Raw genomic sequence first — 21,638 nt, 5'->3', positions numbered from 1 at the left:
CTGAATGATTCAGCAAACATTCAATGACTTTATAATTATGTATTAAGAGAAGTAAAACACAATGAGTAAACTATAAAAAAGATGATATCCCGGGTTTGGTCAAATCCTAGTTTAGTCATTTCAATTCACTCCAATGTTTGGTACCTACCTACATGACAAAATGGAGGACTTGGCCTACACACCCCACTCTGGCCAGTGTTTGGGGAGGCCTGATGTTTATGTTATGCCCGTTTTCACCATCAATCCATAATCTATAAGTGACCCTTATGGTAACACATCAGATAATTTTTTTTGTTGTCATAGGGGTCACTTAAAAATTAGGGATTGATGGTGAAAACGGGCATTAGATCCCTTAGTCGCCTCTTACGACATCCATGGGAAGGACGGGAGTGGTCGTATTCCACTATGCCGGGACCACACGGCTTCTTCTTAAGCCACTTAGAACGAGCCAACTATTGTCAAATATTATAGGATTCAAACAGGATACGTTCAAAAATTTATAAAGTGATTTTTATTGGAGGTACAAAGTTCGCCGGGACAGCTGTGCCACATAAAATGGCTGAACACGAAGTAAAGAATGACATCGATATGTAATATTGAATACCACGTGGATGACTACGAGCAAATAACTAGTAAAGTAATTTATTGCTATTAAAAAACAATCAGTAGCCCCAAAAGTAACAGAGGCACTGTTTTTGTCTATGGATAGAACTTAGCAGGTAACAATTTAAAATAAATTTAAACCACCATAGCTCAGGTAGAAATTATCACCCAATCGACAAAAAAAGTAAGGTTTCGACGCTCCAAGCCGCCGCCATTTTAAGTTAGATTATGTCAGCTTTAGTATGTACCTAGGTACATGCTTTTACTTTGTAACATTATTTATTGTGTACTTAATGAAGAAACAATTTAGATGCCTACTTATTAATTAATTAAGAAAGAAAATGCATGTTGTAATTATTATTGTTCATTAAGTAATACAATTTAAACAAAATGCTTCCAATATTGTTGTTTATTATTAAAATTTTGTTTTCTTGCACCGTTTTGTTGTGGTGCTAAGTTTGACTCAAAACAAGATGGCGGCGGATTCAGCTGCGAGCAATAACAAAGAGATTCCAGAAAATTGATACCAAAACCGTTTATGAGAACAAAATAATAAAGAATGTGAGAGGATATGAATACGAGTAGGTATAATCATGATTAGTAAGTAAATTGAGTTGATATTTCAAGGCTACATTGAATTTTTAATCTTAGGCCCGGTTTCTAAATTGTGATTTCCAGCTTTCGTCTTCTACCCAAGAATGAATTTCATATGAAAAGTTCATAGTTGATTACAAGATCTCCAATACTAAAATATCTATTCAGAAACCGGGCTCTATTCTCTTTACAACAAAATACATAATTATTATTGATTATTCTATCGGTACCTTTTCATCGCTCTTCTCACAAACAACAGAAATAAATGATGCGAAATGATTTCAAATATGGCCACTTACTTGTAGTTTAGGAGCCAGGTACCAAACTGGCTACATGGTGCTGGAGTGTGACGTGTGCTGTCCTCGGTGAACTATACTACACTGGTTTTATTTTCTCCAAAACCAGCGGCCCTGTGAGACAATTTAGGGCCAAGCAAAGGGAATAGGGCAAGTCGCTTTCTCGTTCTTACTTATAGCCGCGTCCCTTTCTCACTATTTCGGATAGGCCAACAAAGGATGCGGGCGATGCAAAAAAATCGATTGTCGATAGTATTGAATGCACCCTAAAAGTCATGTATTGATTTTGGTACAACCGTTTTATTATTATTAGCGATAGTAGAGTTTTTAGAATATATCGATATTATTGAATACAGTATCGAGATATTTAAAAATGGAAGATGAAAGAGAAAAATTATTTTCAAGATTAGCGAATGGTAATCTAACTATTGTAAAAAATGTTTGCCTTGTACAGTTGTTTCATTAGTTGTTAACATAAAAAAACTACATAATATTACCGTAATACACAACCCAATAGTTGTCGTCGTCTTTTGGGATTATTTTTGTTTTAATTCACAAGACAAGTGGCATTATTTTTTAAAGAAATGAGTCTCATCTTTTGTATATTTAGTTTTCTATTTTAGTTTGGTAGTTACATACTTACGTATTACATGTACTATGAAAATGTTTTCACTCATTTTAGACTATCGATAAAATGCATAGTTGATACAACATTACCTCCAACACTAGCACGGCTAATAGCGAAGCCTGCACTGCTATGCGGCCCTTCCTCTGTTCTCTCTTTCTCGCTACCCTTATCTTACATCTTTCGTCTCTTTCTAAGATTGCATTACATTTACATTATTACACAGAGAATAAATAAAAACAGCTGTACGGAACTTTCTGGAAGGGCGGACCCCACGAAATCTATGAGGGGTACGTGGCAGGGGGTTCCTTTGAGGGGTGCTCGTACAAAATTACACAAAGGCCCGAAGACTGACCATTAGAAAAACATGACTACCTGGGATACAATGCAACCGTCGATAACCGATAGTTTGGACAGTTATAAAAATGCAATTTTTTAACGACTGAACGTTGCGTTGTTAACGACGACGCTAAAAATAAGCTACAATAATTATAGTAATGAAAATGAAAATTTTCTATTATAAAATAGGTAGTGCATTGTTTGCCAAATTAGGTTCTTTGTGTCGTGCTCTCGTGGAATACACTCTTCCATGAAAATAAATTAAAAATTACCCCGGTAGACTATTACAACAAACCGTTCTGAATAACTACTAGATAGCTAAGTAGGTATGTAAAATAATTAGCAGGGTTTATAAATTCAAGCATTTAAAGTTACGTTTTGAAATGTAATTATTTAGATCACCTGATTCTCGATAAACAGTAAGTTTCAGGCATTCATGTCCCCTACACTATAAAATTGAACCCAAAAAAAAATATTTTTGCGTATAAATGAAATTATTTCACATAGCAGTTCTGGAAGTTTCCGTTTAGAATCTTTACATTAGTTATCTAGGTACGCTGGCATCCGTATCACTTAATGAGTAATTAATAACAAAGCCACTAGCAGTTAGGTATTTGGTTAACAATAAAATCATTTGAGGACCGTACTACAAACACTTACTTGATATTTTGACACACAATACCTACCTCACAATCACTACATACAATGCAAGTAAATATACTTACTTATCTAATTATTATATTATTACAAATTGGTACACTGTTCTTAATTCAACAAATTTAATAGACATTATTCCTACGTAAGTATACCTAAGTAAAACATCATGGGTGGCCTAAAAATTTTACAAAAGAATAATTCGATATGCATTCATGAATATGTGAACAGTATTTGGCAGGACAACTATCCAATATCCATGAATAAAAATATAATCACAATAAAATTTAAAGTCTTCAAAAAACATGGCGTCTATAACGTCACACAGCGACATGCCACTGCGCACGTACACACGTTTTAGGGCGCCTAGAGAGCTTACAGACAAGCGACTTTTTTTCGGACTGACTGTGCTGATAGCCGTGAGCGACTTTCACATCTTTTATGTCATGGTCCTCAGCAACCCCTATGACTGTTATAACATTTTTTTTCAACCATTGCGATTGTGCACAATAATTTCTCAATTAGTAGGTAAGTACACCTTTAAAAAAAAACCTTTGTAGATTACAACGTCCAGTTATTTCTTTATGGGGCTGCTGTTGAGCATCTCCCCAGAAACCCCACATTGAAATTTCAGGTAATTCAGCGCAAATACTAAGGATTCAGTATGTTCGTTCGTTTCAGCCGAATGACGTCCACTGCTGGACAAAGGCCTCCTCCAAGGGTTTCCACAATTAACGGTCCTGCGCTGCCCGCATTCAGGCTCTTCCCGCGACCTTCACCAGATCGTCGGTCCACCTAGTAGGAGGCCTGCCCACGCTACGTCTTCCAGCCCGTGGTCGCCACTCGGGAACTTTTCTGCCCCATTCAGTATGTACTAGGTTATTTATAAAATGTACTGTTGCTCAAAAGGAGTAAAACTATTCTTCTCTTAGTTTCATTTAAAATTCGGTATTTAATTGTTTGAACTATAACGCCTTTTATAAAAATATAGCAAATTCTATTTCAAGTCTTTCATAACACAAAATAATATAAAGGCGCTGCTAAAACTACGAAGACATTATAGAATTTACGCAAACCTATTAATACAGTTAGTAGATCACTCATTACATTAATTAATTTAATTAGATCAGCGCCTTTATATAATTTTACGCGTTTGTTTACATATTCTCAGTGCAACCTCGCGTACGCTCGGCGGCACTTACAAAAATAAAACCATCCTAAGTATAGTATTACTTAACCTAAGTTTACACAATACTGGGGTATTAACTGGTTACAGATTGTAGAAGAAACACAATTTATCATAAAATACTCGTCCACTTAATACGTTGGAGAAAAAACTTCGTCACCGTGATGTAACTGCGCACAGCGCCATCTATTTATTTTGGCAAGAACTACAAGACAAGGTTTTTGACCAATACGTACAGCCTTAAAAGTACTTACACGAAAACATAGATGTCGCTGTGCACTTTTGCATCGCGTTAGCAAAGTGTTTTCAGTGGCTTACTTAAGGTTTGATAAAGTATTCATCAGTCACCAGTTAATTTATTTCTAGTCATGTAAGATCCAGTAAGGTTTAAGGTGTACTTAAATGCATTGCTAGGCTATACAATAGACGAAATAATGTAAGGAGTAGATATATTATATTTTTGTAAGCGCAATTGCGCTAAAATACGAACTAAAGTCCTTGCTAAGTACGGGATTCGAAAAATATGGATAAGTTGAGTGTACGCTGTTTTTTGAGTGGCCTATCAAAATATATTTACAAAATATGCGCCATATAACGGAATTTATTATACCTACTAGAGCTTTACATTTCCTAATACTATATTGGAATTCTATAAAATTCCTAGGAACTGTATACATTTCCTAGGATATGTGCGTATTAAATAATTTCTGAATCAATATTTTATACATTTCCTAAATATTGTATATGTTACAGGAAATGTATGAAATCCGTCATTGTATACAATTCCTAGGAATTGTGTATAAGTGTCCTAAAATCACCCGGAAATGTGTGATGTAAATGATATTAGACACATTTCCTAGGAAAATTACACATTTCCTAAACAGCAATCGGAAATGTATTTAAGATATTTTTTTTTACACAAACTTATTTTTATTACGCCACTTTTTGTTCTCCGAAACTTAAATGGCGCTGCCGCGCCGCGGCAACTGTGTATGTGTAAGGTCGCAAGTCTAACCTAACCTAACCGAGACTTTGTTATCCAGCTACAGGAGTACTAAAACCTTCATGCCAATAATAGTTTAATAAAAGAGATGTTAAAATTAGGGATTTCCAATACTTCAGCGTAATAGGTGTGATACCGAAAGAAAGATATGTCAATAAATTTTAGGCAAATATTTTATTCGACCAAAGTATAATAGTGCGAAAACAACTGTCAGGCTAAACAATATAATAATTGTGAGTTAGAAGCACTTCTAACTCACAATTATTATTGTTAGCCAAATTATTATTCTTAGCCATTATTTAGCCAAACCACATTGGCCGATAGGCACCTGTCGGCCAATGTGGTTTGGCTAAATGAAATTTTAGGCGTACCGAGGGGCACCCGATCACGCGACCGCGCTTGTGCCGCTTAGTTTTATACATTTCCTAATACAATATTGGAATTCTATAAAATTCCTAGGAAAAGTATACATTTCCTAGGATATGTGCGTATTAAAAAATCTCTGAAGCAATATTTTATACATTTCCTAAATAGCTTCGGAATTGTATACATTTCCTAGGAATAGTATACAATTCCTAGAATTCATACATTTCCTGTAACATATACACATTTTCTAGGAGTTGTATACAATTCCTAGAATTCATACATTTATTGGAGGTGCTTTCTTTTGAGTGTCCAATATCGGAAACCAGTTCCGGAATTGAAAACTATCCGATATTGCAAGCCCTAATTCTTGCCTGTACTATTCACAACTTTTAGTGATGTCATATTACCTAAGTAGTTATTAATATTACAACATCAATGTTTTTTTTTATAGATTATTACTATTAGACGTAATATGAAAGATAAAATGAATGCGATATATATTCCTCCATTTTGTCTAATACACGAAGTGATTTTACGCGTTTGTTTACGATTCTCAGTGCAGCCTCGCATACGCACCGCAGCACTTACAAAAAATAAAAATAAATCATCAAACAGTATTACTTAACCTAAGTTTACACAATACTGGGTAATTTACTGGTTACATTTTGTCAAGAAAACACTTAGTCTTAGCGTGCCAAAAAGTACTCGGCCATTAAATACGTTGGCGAAAAAACTTCGTCACCGTGATGTAACTGCGCACAGCGCCATCTATTTATTTTAGCAAGAACTACAAGGCATAGTTTTAGACTAAGATGTAATAAGACGTGACCTTTTCTGTTAAAGTACTTATACGAAAACATAGATGTCGCTGTGCGCTTTTGAATCGCGATGTTAAAGTATTGCCAGCCACTTATTGAAACCATGGTACTCAAGTCAGTATTATTGTTATTTAGTGAATAAGTTAAGTGACCTTTTAGGTTAAGTTTAGCTTATAAGAATGACAATAATTTCATAATCTAGCCTAGGGGGATCTAGGGGTATATCAAATTTTTTTAAGTGCTGCTATGGTGGCGCTAAGAAAGGTATCTTTGACGGAAATATAATTTTGCAAGAGAATTAAGCCGATTTTGCCTTAGTTCCTTTCCAGCGGCAATCCCGTTTTGCGGGATCCAGTAATGCAGAATCTCGGAAAACTGGACTGTCGTGTCAACAAGTATGTGTTTTTTTAAATCGAATTCCAAATTTGACCCGATCAGTTTTTGCGGGACACTGCAAATGGGATGTTCGTATTATTAAAACACGTATAAGTACTTACCTATACTACACGGAGTCCAGCGAAAAACGGGATGTCTCTGTAAAAGAGCCCATATCCGAACTTTCTGTTGCTGATTGAGTGCAAGCAACTACATAATGGTTTCATATTGAATTTGGGGAGATCACAGATATTAGGTCTAATACTTAATTTTTAAAATAGGTAATTCATTCTTGGGGTAATGTATCACCATATTTAACAAAATACCACACAACCTTGTCGAATTGACAATAAACAAATTTAAGATACATTAAAAAATAAATACCCTTATCTCCAAAGGGTACCTAGCCTACTATAAGGTTCGAGACTAATTAATGACAAGGTTGCGTGGTCAATTCAGTCTGCACATATTTAATGTAGGTACCTACTTGAGTTTGGTTATTCTTACCGTTAGATAATTCCTGGCAATTAGTGGTGTGGTGACTGAGTTTGTTCCGGCGTTTCCTCTCAGCACTTGCCATAATATTATGTTTGTCTCGATGCGCTGGTAGGGCCCCAAAGATAAGGAGATGTAAAATGCCCCATAAGGGCTACCAGCTTTTTTTTTTTTTTTACTATACTTTGACGTTCTTAAGTACCACTTGTGGTATAAACTGAATAAATATTTTTGATTTTGATTGTACTATTGCTAAGTTTATAAATTCAAATAGGATACAATAAAATTTAACAGCGTGCCAAGAAGTAGGGGAAAGTAGTACGAGTTGATCCCCTGGGGTAAGATGATCTTTCGCGATTGTGCTGAAACCACTAACGTCATTTAGTTTCTTTCACTGGTAAAACATAGCTCTGGACACATCCCCGCCTTAGTCAAATCGTAATGGTGGCGTGAGCGATACATCGAATTTGACGAGAAAAAAGAAAAATTGTGTACCTACTTCTGATCTAAAATAGGCATGACTTTGAGCTTAAGTTACTTTTATTCAAACTATGTTAAATGTAATTACTGTTGTCGTTAGGCTTTCTATTATGTTTAATTTTAATATTTGGCCATAAAAACGTAGCCGCGTACTTGTAGATTATTTTAGCAAATACTTAACAAAAAGTAGGACTTGGGTTAAGATGATCCCTTCCTATATGTACGAGATGATCCCTGGGAATTAAAACAAAAAAGTCAATGGAGTAGGTAAAGGGAACTGAAATAAAAGAAAGAGAACTTAATATAATTCACCTGAGTCTGAAGGAGATGATACTGAGTGGCTGTACTGAACAGAAAAGTTTTCAAGCGATACCAAGGGTGAAGGATGGATAAAATGTTATGCATGTGGAAAATGGGGCCATAAAGCATGTGCTGGGGTAGAGGGTGATGAAGCAGGGGAATTTATTTGTGATATATTCAACAAAGTTCCAGCCAAAAAGCGTTTCAATTATTTAAACGCTTTTTAGCAGGTACTAAGAAAGAATAAGTTATTTTCGTTATTTAATTCGTAAATGTTTTTCGTTTCTAACTTTTTAACGATTTGTTCGCATAATTATGTACTCCGAAAGGAATATAACCAGAAAAGAATAGATCATAGAACAGAATCATAGGGATCATCTTCCCCTACCTGGGGGATCATCTTACCCACAGGGGTGTACAAGATGATCACTTTGTAAGGTTTTGCAAAAAATGAAATATTTTAATGAAACCTTAATTAATTTCTGGTTTTGAGTATAAGGAAAGTTGGATAGATAAATATCGTCACCGTCGTGGCAGAATTAAATAACTGACAAAACCAAAGTTGCGAGATATTCACGTTTTTGTGATTTTTTTCGTTAAAAATGGCGATAACTTTTAAGGGTAAAAATATTTTACTGTAGGTCTTTTGATATTTTATACAGAAAATTTACCTTTATTAATTCAATATTCTTCGATGATGTTATTTTGTATTATTTTAAATAAAAAAATAAAAATGTAATTATTTAGTTTTGCCACAACCGTATTTTACAACTAAGTTGCAGTTATTTACTTTTTGCATGTCACTTATTTAGTTTTACCACAACCAAGGTATTACAAAAACGAATATTTCCATTGAATAAGTACACTTGTTTAATTTTGCCACACTTTTATTGACCTAAATGTTGATTTATTCATTTTATTTTATTTGTTTTGTTAATGCGATTTTAGTCAAAATCTGTAAAATTGTTAAATAATACTAGAATATACTTACTTATTAAATACTTATAAATGTTTAACAAATTGTTATGGTAACCATCAACATCAGATTCCTATAACATTGAAATTAAATTGAAAGAACCAACATCAAAATGAATATCAAAATTAAAATAATCCAAAAACAATAAAACTGTAATAGGGATATCTCCCTAGGGATCCATAGGGATCCTTTACCCTCAACGTCATGGCAGAACGACGTTCAATGTCACTGCAGATCTCCGTTGACGCTAAGGCACATCGGCAGCTCAATAGACAGACATGGAAGTCCTTGCGACATGATGTTCGCAACTTTAATACAAATAGTATTAAAGAGGCGATAGAGCGGAACCAAGGCTCGAAAGTGTTCGCTAGAGACAAATCTATTGGGCGAAGCTAGCTGACGAAGCTGAAGACTGCGGAAGGTGGTGTAACGTCAACAAAAGCCGAGGTTCTGGGTGAGATTGAAAAGTTTTATGGACAGCTATATACCTCGACGAAGATATTGTGGATATCAGCATTATCAGCCTATACGAGATTAGGATGGCTCTCAAACACCTAAAGAACAACAAGGCACCGGGTCATGACGGGATAACCTCGGTCCTTCAGAGACTATTTAACTTCGTCTTACTCCAGGGAACAACGCCAGAGGCTTGGAACAGAAGCGTGGTGGTACTCTTCTTCAAGAAAGGGGATAAAACCTTGCTGAAGAATTACTGACCCATCTCGCTTCTGAGTCATGTCTACAAGCTGTTTGCGAAAGTTATCACGAATGATCTCGCGCGTAGGTTCGATGACTTCTAGCCTCCCGAACAAGCCGGTTTCTGAAAAGTATCGGTACATATCGAGGTGCTAAAGTGCTTGTACAGAAACGCCACCATGTTAGTCCGAGTACAGGAGTGGAGTACGAGGGCGATTCCTCTGCAGCGAGGCATGAGGGAGATGTTATATCTCCGGATCTCCGAAACTATTTACCGCTGCATTGGAAGACGCTTTCAAACTCCTTGAATAGAAAGGATTCGGCACAAACATCAACGACGAGTACATCATTCAGCTTCGGTTTGCCGACGATATTGTGTGGTCATGGCAAAATCACTGGAAGACCTCGGCACAATGCTCGAAGACCTTAATCTCCCAAAAGATAGACCTTCGGGTGAACAACATGGAAAAACGAAGCTTTTGTCGAATGTCAATGTTGCGCCCTACCCAGTTTCGGTTAGGAGCTCGAATCTTGAGATTGTTGACAAGTATGTCTACCTCGGACAAACGTTTCAGCTAGGTAGAGAAAGAGGTCGAATCCAACTCGGCTGGGAAGCATTCGGGAAACTATACAACATCCTTTCGTCCAAAATATCTCAGTGCCTAAAGACAAAAATCTACAATCTGTATGTGTTACCACTGATGACGGCTCGGGAACGCGGCCTCTTACTCAAGTTGCACAGCGTGCTTTGAAGAGGGCTATGCTCAGTTTTTCTGTACAAGAGACAGGGCATATAGTACGCAAAACTGACAGACGATGGGGCAGCAAGGTTCTGGAGTGGAGGGCACATACCGAAAAGCACAACGTGGACTTCATAAAGGTAGCAGGAAAGCACTGGATGCAGACCGCTACCAGCCGGTCATATTGGAAATCATTGGGGGAGGCCTATGTTCGGCAGTGGACGTCCTATATGGCTGAAATGACGATGATGATGAAGGTTTAACATCTGAGTAATGAACATTTTGATTTATTTCATTTTTGTAACATTACTTTAAATGTTACTTTTAATTTCAAACACAATTGTACGAGTATTTTGAAGCAATGTTTCGGATTGAGTTGTGGCAGAATTAAATAAAGTCACTTATTGACTTTCTTAGTACAAGTATTTTGAAGCAATGTTTTGCAGTGAGTTGTGGCAGAATTAAATAAAGTCACTTATTCAGTTTTTCCAGGTAAATTTTACAACAAACAGAGTTGTAATTTATGGTCAATAGTTTCACTAAACTGAAGATATCTTTGGAAATATCATAGATATTGCCACGAGAGTAAGACCAAAATATAGGCAACACTTTCTACTATACAAAAAGTGGAAAAAGTGATTTTTGCCAAAAGTGTCAGTTATTTAATTCTGCCACGACGGTGACGATATACTAGTAGTAATCGTCTTTATTTTTGGTTTACCTTTAAAAATATGTATTTTACAGCGATTCCCGCTTAAGGGGATCATCTCGTACTACTTTCCCCTACTCGGCCACTAAATACGTTGGTGAAAAAACTTCGTCACCGTGATGTAACTACGCACAGCGCCATCTATTTATTTTAGCAAGAACTACAAGGCATAGTTTTTGACTAAGATGTAATAAGACGTGACCTTTACTATTGAAGTACTTATACGAAAACATAGATGTCGCTGTGCGCTTTTGAATCGCGATGTTAAAGTATTGCCAGTCACTTATTTAAAACCATGGTACTCAAATCAGTATTATTGTTATTTAGTGTATAAGTTAAGTGACCTTTTAGGTTAAGTTTAGCTTATAAGAATGACAATAATTTCATAATCTAGAAGGACCTAGACAGTATCAAATTTTTGTAAGTGCTGCTATGATGGCACTAAGATACCTTCTTGGACGGAAATATAATTTTGCAAGAGAATTAAGCCGATTTTGCCTTAGTTCCTTTCCAGCGGCAATCCCGTTTTGCGGGATCCAGTAATGCAGAATCTCGGAAAACTGGACTGTCGTGTCAACAAGTATGTGTTTTTTTTAATTCGAATTCCAAAGACCCGATCAGTTTTTGCGGGACACTGCAAATGGGATGTTCGTATTATTAAAACACGTATAAGTACTTACCTATACTACACGGAGTCCAGCGAAAAACGGGATGTCTCCGTAAAAGAGCCCATATCCGAACTTTCTGTTGCTGATTGAGTGCAAGCAACTACATAATGGTTTCATATTGAATTTGGGGAGATCACAGATATTAGCACAGAATACATAATAGTAGCAACAGAAATTGCACTCCCTTGATCAGGATCAGATGACGACATTTTTACGGTAATAATAATAATGCAAAATTTCCAATGAACCTGGTGCATTCGAAATCGCACCTTACTACTACGCACACAAGAGCGCAATTTTTTTGTGATCAGAATTGATCTACGTCACAGCTCAAGCGTCAGGGTTGTTAAAGCAAAGTAAAATAAATAAAAACTTAATTCTAAGAAGCATTTATTGTATTTACGATTGGTAAACGTTAATCTAGTGATGTTTGTATTTCGTACCATCTCCAAAGTAACTATTAATAAACTTCAGTGTTGCGATTATTCGAAATTGGCTAACAGTTTTTAAAAAAGGTGTAGTGTCGGAAAATAGACACGGTGAAGTAAAGTTAATGTTTTATTAGCTAAAATAATGTTTTTGCTACAGCTTTTTGTCTTAAGTATTTCAAATTTATTTAAAAAATGCAGTTATTTTTAATTATTTGAATTACTATTTTTAAATTACAGTTAATTACGTGAACGATTTTCCATTATAAAGACGAATAACAGTGCTGTTGAAACAATAAACCTTGATTGCGACGATGATCGACCGAGCGCGAGCGTTTATAGGTACGCGTGTGTACATACACAGGCGCGTGGCGGCCCTGACTGATTTGCAACTTGAAGTTGTCGTACACTGTAGGTAATTATCTCGGCCGGCATAGGGGAGTGACGGAGGCCTGATATTAGGTCTAATACTTAATTTTTAAAATAGGTAATTCATTCTTGGGGTAATGTATCACCATATTTAACAAAATACCACACAACCTTGTCGAATTGACAATAAACAAAGATACATTACAAAATAAATACCCTTATCTCCAAAGGGTACCTACTATAAGGTTCGAGACTAATTAATGACAAGGTTGCGTGGTCAATTCAGTCTGCACATATTTAATGTAGGTACCTACTTGAGTTTGGTTATTCTTACCGTCAGATAATTCCTGGCAATTAGTGGTGTGGTGACTGAGTTTGTTCCGGCGTTTCCTCTCAGCACTTGCCATAATTTATGTTTGTCTCGATGCGCTGGTAGGGCCCCAAAGATAAGGAGATGTAAAATGCCCCATAAGGGCTACCAGCTTTTATTTTTTTTTTTTTTACTATACTTTGACGTTCTTAAGTACCACTTGTGGTATAAACTGAATAAATATTTTTGATTTTGATTGTACTATTGCTAAGTTTATAAATTCAAATAGGATACAATAAAATTTAACAGCGTGCCAAGAAGTACTCGGCCACTAAATACGTTGGTGAAAAAACTTCGTCACCGTGATGTAACTACGCACAGCGCCATCTATTTATTTTAGCAAGAACTACAAGGCATAGTTGTATAAGGCATGTAATAAGACGTGACCTTTTCTGTTGAAGTACTTATACGAAAACGTCATAGATGTCGCTGTGCGCTTTTGAATCGCGATGTTAAAGTATTGCCAGTCACTTATTTAAAACCATGGTACTCAAATCAGTGTTATTGTTATTTAGTGTATAAGTTAAGTGACCTTTTAGGTTAAGTTTAGCTTATAAGAATGACAATAATTTCATAATCTAGCCTAGAGGGCATCTAGAGGTATATCAAATTTTTTTAAGTGCTGCTATGGTGGCGCTAAGATACCTTCTTTGACGGAAATATAATTTTGCAAGAGAATTAAGCCGATTTTGCCTTAGTTCCTTTCCAGCGGCAATCCCGTTTTGCGGGATCCAGTGATGCAGAATCTCGGAAAACTGGACTGTCGTGTCAACAAGTATGTGTTTTTTTTAATTCGAATTCCAAAGACCCGATCAGTTTTTGCGGGACACTGCAAATGGGATGTTCGTATTATTAAAACACGTATAAGTACTTACCTATACTACACGGAGTCCAGCGAAAAACGGGATGTCTCCGTAAAAGAGCCCATATCCGAACTTTCTGTTGCTGATTGAGTGCAAGCAACTACATAATGGTTTCATATTGAATTTGGGGAGATCACAGATATTAGCACAGAATACATAATAGTAGCAACAGAAATTGCACTCCCTTGATCAGGATCAGATGACGACATTTTTACGGTAATAATAATAATGCAAAATTTCCAATGAACCTGGTGCATTCGAAATCGCACCTTACTACTACGCACACAAGAGCGCAATTTTTTTGTGATCAGAATTGATCTACGTCACAGCTCAAGCGTCAGGGTTGTTAAAGCAAAGTAAAATAAATAAAAACTTAATTCTAAGAAGCATTTATTGTATTTACGATTGGTAAACGTTAATCTAGTGATGTTTGTATTTCGTACCATCTCCAAAGTAACTATTAATAAACTTCAGTGTTGCGATTATTCGAAATTGGCTAACAGTTTTTAAAAAAGGTGTAGTGTCGGAAAATAGACACGGTGAAGTAAAGTTAATGTTTTATTAGCTAAAATAATGTTTTTGCTACAGCTTTTTGTCTTAAGTATTTCAAATTTATTTAAAAAATGCAGTTATTTTTAATTATAATGACTTTTGTACAGATCAATGATAAAATTTTATAACTACCCTCAACCAAATGTTGCGGAACGTACTTAAATAAAGTAAGATTTCTATTATTTATGTTTTGGGACGTGATACAAAGTTATGAATTTGTTTTCTGATGTTTAGAAAGAAAGAAAGAAAAATATTTATTCGATGCAAGTAGGTACACAGCAAGATAATAAGTATACTAAGTATACGAATCATCACTCGGGGTATCAGTGATTTTTTTGGTGGTGTTGTGTTGCATAGTGTTATTTGTGTCCACTGTCGACGGGTATAGTAGGCAATTGTCAAATATATTGTAACCATAACCATCATCATCATCATCATCTCAGCCATAGAACATCCACTGCTGAACATATGCCTCCCCCAATGGTTTCCATGTTACCCGGTTGGTAGCGGCCTGCTACCTGTAACCATAATAACTCCAAATATTAATTTAGCATTGCCCTACTAAGAGCAATGCGTTCAAAAATTGTGAATATACACATTTTCCTTTCCGACTTAAAACTAACTTAAAACTAAGTTAAAGCTAAGTTTAAGTAGAAATTAAAGCTATCTTTCTTTGGAGATTATGATAGGTGTCGAGAAGAAAACAGACATACCTTAAATACAACGCTGGCGATATTTTATCACCGCGATGTAACTCAGCACAGCGCCATCTATGTTGAAGAGGGAGAAATTATCTTATATAAGAAATAATATTACAGGTATTTTGTAATATGTATTTGTGTTACTATACGTAATTTTTTAGACTGGTTACACCTATGCCCTGAGCACGAACATAATTATTATCCTTTCTGTTGTACTTAGGAATATTATAATTACATAATTTTTATTTTTTATTATTTTACTTTTGTTCGCTAGAACGCGCTAATGTTAGGAACTACTGGTCCGATTTAAAAAAATATTTTTGTGTTGGATAGCCCATATTATAAAATTTTAGTCTATGGTGATATAGGTACTAGAGATGGGTTATACTAGGTAAATTTAATACTAGGTGCACCTATTCCTAGTATTTATTAATACTCGATCCAAATACCTATTCCACCTAGTACGTAGTAATTTAGCATACTTGACGCGACTAGTGCGGACTAATCCACGTATTATGACTTTAAAATAAATTTTTTTTTGAAAAGATACAACCGTAGTATGAATAATGCAATTTGAAATTGAATAATAATTCCTCCCTTCATACTTCAACAGGCATAGGACTGTCAACTTAAAAGTTGGCGTATTTAAAAGATATCAATTTCATAAAAATATTTACATATTTTTTCTTATTTACATGAATATGGTTTGACTACGTTTGTGTGCGTTTGCTTCGTCGCGCTCAAATTTGTTTGGTCAGACAGAGACGGAGTGAATCTCTACGTTCGCACATAAGCTTAGCGAGAAATACTAGGTGCGCGTAATACACGACTACGGATTACGCAATAATAACCTCTATTACTTTGATGGTAGGGTCGGAAATCGTGTAATTTATAAAATACTAGGTGGATCAAGTATTTAAAAAATTGGAATAGGTGCCGCCTAGTACTGTAAAATACCTAGTGTGTGGATCTGTTCTAGTAAATACGTCTCATCTCTAATAGGTACCATAGAATTTGTATTTACTCTGATATCACCCTACAGCCAATGAGGGCGGAGCAAAGAAAAATGTTGCAAAAACGGGCAATATAATTCAAACATTTTCACGCGTACGAAGTCGCGGGCACAGCTAGTTGTGAATAAAATATACTTAACCATAGCTCTTAATATTTATTTAGCATTGCCTATTGAGCAATGCGTTCAAAAATTTAAATATTGTTGTGACTAGCGGTTAAAAACTAAGTAGAATTAACTTAAAACTAAGCCCAGTGACACGTGTCGAAGAGAATACAGACATACTTTAAATACAACGCTGGCGATACTTTGTCACCGCGATGTAAATTGGTACAGCGCCATCTGTGTTGACATTAAAGAACTTTCTTACGTGAAAATAAATTATTGGGAGAATATTAGAGGATTATTGTTTAAAAATTGTAATCCTTTGATTACTAATTAGTTTGGACGATTAAATAAGACAATATTTTATAATAATTGGTAAGTAATAGACAAACATAGTAGTAAAATGTAGTTATTTGAATGAAAATTGCTTGTGTGATTGCCGACTGTTCAATTTTATTGTACCTACTCACTAAACTCACTTACACTTATAAGTAACGAATAATGAAGAATTTCTTATTTGAACTCATAAACTTAGGTAATAGTAAAAGAATTAACTATACCTAATATCTGTGATCTAATTGCTTTTCGTGTTCCAACTACCTTAATTTAATATCGAATCGGAGATAGTTTCACTGGGTAATAAAAAGAAAATTCGGTTAAGTGCTCTTTCACGGAGACATCCCGTTTTTTGCAGGATCCCGTTTAGTACAGATACATAGGTATACGTGTTTTCATAATACGAACATCCCGTTTGCAGTGTCCCGCAAAAACTGATCGGGTCTTTGGAATCCGAATTTTAAACTCATACTTATTTATTTACTAGCGGCCGCCCGCGACTTCGTAGTTTCGTAAAATCCTTTCTTAGTAAAGCCCGGTCTGTGAGCACGTACAATTTTGTCCAATGACCCCTAGCTACCCATCCTTATCGCTCGCGCGTAATTATATTGCTGTCGCGACTGTGCGACTGGCACTCGCAGTTAGAGATGGGTAGTGGGTAAAAACCCATTTCACCCGATTGGGTTAAAACTGGGTGATTTGGGTAAAAACCCGGTTTTTACCCATTAACACCCATTCTGGTGGGTGAAAACAAAAATAGCGTTTTTTAAAGTGAGAAGTGGTATTTGTTGCTAAGGGGGCGTTCTAGTGTTACGTAATGCAATCTGGAGGGAGAGGAGGTCTTGAAAAACGTTACAATGCGTTACAGTGGCGGAAGGGCGGTTCGATTTCAAGTTTTTAAGCAGAAGTACTTTGTAGTTGGTGTTGTTATTTAATTGTAACTTTATACCGTAATGTCATCAAAGAGAGAGTTTGGCATCTTTGGCATCCCCCCCCCCCCCCCCCTCCATGTCCTTGCCATGATCACAAATTATTGTGTTCCTACTAAATTTCTTCTAAATTGGTTCAACGATTCTTAAAATAACACCATTTTATAAAATAATTGGTCACATCATCATAACGTGATCAATTTTACGATTTGGTCACGATATAAATGCATATTAGTGTTAAATTTGACTTATTACTTATTAATCAATAAACTTAAATGAGAAAAATTCAATAAAAATAAAGAAAAGATACCAATTGAAATAATTATAAAATTATTTGTTTTCACCCGGTGTAAACACCCACGGGTGGAATGTAACGGGTTTTTATTGGGTTTTTACCCTCATGTGGGTTTTTACCCGGGCGGAAACCCATCTCTACTCGCAGTGAGTGTGCGAGCACGATAGCAACATAATTACGCGCGAGCGATAAGGCTGGGCAGCTAGGGGTCATTAGACAAAATTCTACGTGCTCACGGACCAGAACTCCTAATATTAATTTAGCATTGCCCTATTAAGAGCAATGCGTTCAAAAATTGTGAATATACATATTTTCAACTTTCCGACTTAAATCTAACTTAAAACTAAGTTAAAGCTAAGTTTAAGTAGAAATTAAAGCTATCTGTCTTTGGAGATTATGATAGGTGTCGAGAAGAAAACAGACATACCTTAAATACAACTCTGGCGATATTTTATCACCGCGATGTAACTCAGCACAGCGCCATCTATGTTGAAGAGGGAGAAATTATCTTACATACGAAATTATTAAGATTTCAGGTATTTTGTAATGTTTGTATTATTATACGTATATTTTAAACTAGTTACACCTATGCCCTGAGCACGCACATAAAATATCATTTTCGTTATACATACTTGAAGAAATAATTATGATTAGTACATATTTTTATTTTTTATTATTTTACTTTTGTTTGCTTGACCGCGCTAATCTAAGGGACTACTGGTCCGATTTGAAAACTTATTTTTGTGTTGGATAGCTCATATTATAAAGTTTTAGGCTATATCACCCTACAGCCAATGAGGGCGGAGCAAAGAAAAATGTTGCAAAAACGGGAAATAATTATTGAAACATTTTCATGCGTACGAAGTCGCGGGCACAGCTAGTTGTCAATAAATATACGTCTTAACTATAGCTCTTAATTTAGCATTGCCTATTGAGCAATGCGTTCAAAAATTTAAATATTATTGTGACTAGCGCTTAAAAACTACGTAGTATTTACTTAAAACTAAGCCCAGTGACAAGTGTCGAAGAGAATACAGACATACTTTAAATACAATGCTGGCAATACTTTAACATCGCGATTCAAAAGCGCACAGCGACATCTATGTTTTAGTATAAGTACTTCAACAGAAAGGATCACGTCTTCTTACATCTTAGTCAAAAACCATGCCTTGTAGTTCTTGCTAAAATAAATAGATGGCGCTGTGCGCAGTTACATCACGGTGACGAAGTTTTTTTACCAACGTCTTTAGTGGCCGAGTACTTCATGTTAACCTTCTCGCTCGGGAAACGCGCAAATGTGCGCGCGACAATGCTACTATCCGTTGGCTCGGGGCGCGCGCATATGTGCGCGAGAATGCTACCGATTTAAAAATTCATTTCTAGTTCTCTATTCCTTTCTTATTTATACGAAGTGATTACGAGAAAAAAGGAGACAAAAAACTGCTCCTCAATTTGACATCATAAACTTTCATTGGTTCAAAAACAAATATTGAGAAATGAAGTGCTGACAGTTCAAGTCTTTCCCGCGAGTTCGGTGACGTTTGTGGTTGCATATTTGCATATTTTGTTTCGTGATTTCAAGTGCTTTTTTGCTTTGTAATAACACAAGTGGGTGTAGCGATAAGAAAGAAACAATATTTCTTTGCGTTGTCGTTATTTATTACTTCCTTTGTACGATGGTAATGCTGAAATTATGTCCTAAACATGGTGGATTGGTTCTAGCGACTTTCGTATGTTGCATGACAAATTTTATTGTTATCAAGTATTATTTAGTGCAAATATTTGTAAATAGGTCTCGTAATGAATATTTTCAACAATTTTTGCATAGTTTCATTTCAAATCAATACTTTATTAGTTCAAAAACAATTGCTGAAACTTGAGAGAACTCTAAACCAAAAAGTATGGTTTTGTTTCATTCAAGATAATACTAAAATTTTGTGTGAAATGAAAAAATCTGGTGATATTATCATAATTATTATTTATTTCTAAACATAGTTTCATATATTTCTCTAAGATTAGTCAAGTTTTATTCTTGTTATCACCATTTTTATAAATGCAAGTGCACGCCTTGGTCAAGGCTCAATTTTAGGTACATGTTTTTGTATTATTTATCATTTGAATACTTCTGTAAAAGTTGATAAATAACACCTTATATATTCAGGATGAAACCTACCAAGTTTCAGCAATTAGGTCTGAATGAAAAAGATAAACAAATTAGTTTTGTAACTTCCAAAAATTTTGCGACATTCCGCCATGACAGTCGCGAGCGAAAGGGAGTGCGATAAACGTCATCGCTCCGAGCGAAAAGGTTAAGACTTAGGTGTTTTCTTGACAAAATGTAACCAGTTAATTACCCAGTATTGTGTAAACTTAGGTTAAGTAATACTGTATGTATGATGATTTATTTTTATTTTTTGTAAGTGCCGCGGAGCGTATGCGAGGCTGCACTGAGAATACGTAAACAAACGCGTAAAGTCACTTCGTGTATTAGACAAAATGGAGGAATATCTATCGCATTCTATCCTACTAATATTATAAATGCGAAAGTTTGGATGTCTGGATGTTTGTTACTCTCTGTAAGTTTACAGTGTTAGTGTTCGTCCCCTCCCCTCTAAAAACTAAACTGTTGGCTTGAAAAATCTGGAAAAATTCGTAATAATACTGCCTTTCATGAACTTTCAAGGAAAATTATAGCGGTTAAGATAGATCAGTTAGTTCAAGAGTAATAGTCGTTTTACTCATGTATTTATTTCATACCTAATAAAAATTCCTTATAAGAAAATATTAAAAGCTACTTTAGATGAAGTAATTGCTTACTTCTGAAATATATTGTGATAACGACGGACAACTACGGAACCCTACACTGCGCGCGGCACGACATCCACTTGGCCGGTTTTTTTTAATAAATTAAAATACAAATTATTTCTTAACTTAGAAGACTCCATTAAGTATGTAGGTACTTGAAATAAATGACACAATAATAATCTCTATAACTAATCTCTTAAAATCACTGCTAATACCTACTTTGGTTTAATTTTTTACTAGAAAAAAAAATTAACGATAATTATTTAATATTTTTTAAGTTTAGGCTTACATAAATCATATAAAAAATGATCAGCCTCTTACTCTTAGGCTTAGTTGCACCATCTAACTTTGAATGTAACTATAACGATAACCGGTGTATTTTGTATGGAGTTTGACAGATTTTTTACTTTTGTCAAAGTTAAAGTAAAATGGTGCAACCCAGCCTTAGAAATGTCACAGAGCAAGTGAACGTTAACTGACGTTTGACCATTTGAAAACATGTAGGAACGATCAAAATCCTCAGCCTCGATCGTTTTTTACTTTTACAAACACATAACTTGTGTGTTCGGTCACACGACCTGCATTACTGGATCCCGCATAACTGTATTTTCTCGGGAAAGGGCCTTGTCTTTAGCGAGAACTGTGGTACTGTATCTTAGCGCTGTAATAGCACTTACAAAAAATATCATTTCATTCGATAGCACTTAGACAAATTTACTTTATGTAAGCCACAGAAAAAACTTTGTTACCGAGATTCAAAAGTGCACAGCGACATCTATGTTTGCGTATAAGTACTTCAACAGAAAGGATCACGTCTTTTTAAATTTTACTCTAAAAGCCTTTTCTTGTAGTTCTTGCAAAAACAAATAGATGGCGATGTACGTAGTTACATCGCGGTGACGATGTTTTTCCAGCAACGTATTTAGTCTGTGAGTGACTACTTCATGGCA

General features: G+C 35.5%; 1 protein-coding gene and 1 long non-coding RNA gene across 2 annotated transcripts in view; both read right to left on the bottom strand.

Annotated features, from left to right (window-relative positions):
• LOC135083472 (uncharacterized) overlaps positions 1–1,568 on the bottom strand; it is a 28,688-nt gene extending 27,120 nt beyond the window's left edge. Inside the window, exon 1 of the long non-coding RNA XR_010259618.1 lies at positions 1,497–1,568. This is a non-coding gene — a long non-coding RNA (uncharacterized LOC135083472). The remainder of the gene's footprint in view (positions 1–1,496) is intronic.
• LOC135083168 (pikachurin-like) overlaps positions 1–21,638 on the bottom strand; it is a 279,979-nt gene that overhangs the window by 107,862 nt on the left and 150,479 nt on the right. The gene's annotated exons all lie outside the window — the stretch shown is intronic.

The sequence above is a fragment of the Ostrinia nubilalis genome, chromosome 23, assembly GCF_963855985.1.
Source record: "Ostrinia nubilalis chromosome 23, ilOstNubi1.1, whole genome shotgun sequence".
NCBI classification, from domain to species: Eukaryota; Metazoa; Arthropoda; class Insecta; order Lepidoptera; family Crambidae; genus Ostrinia; species Ostrinia nubilalis.
Note: the sequence above shows the minus strand (reverse complement) of the source record. Positions and strands in the feature narration are given on the sequence as shown.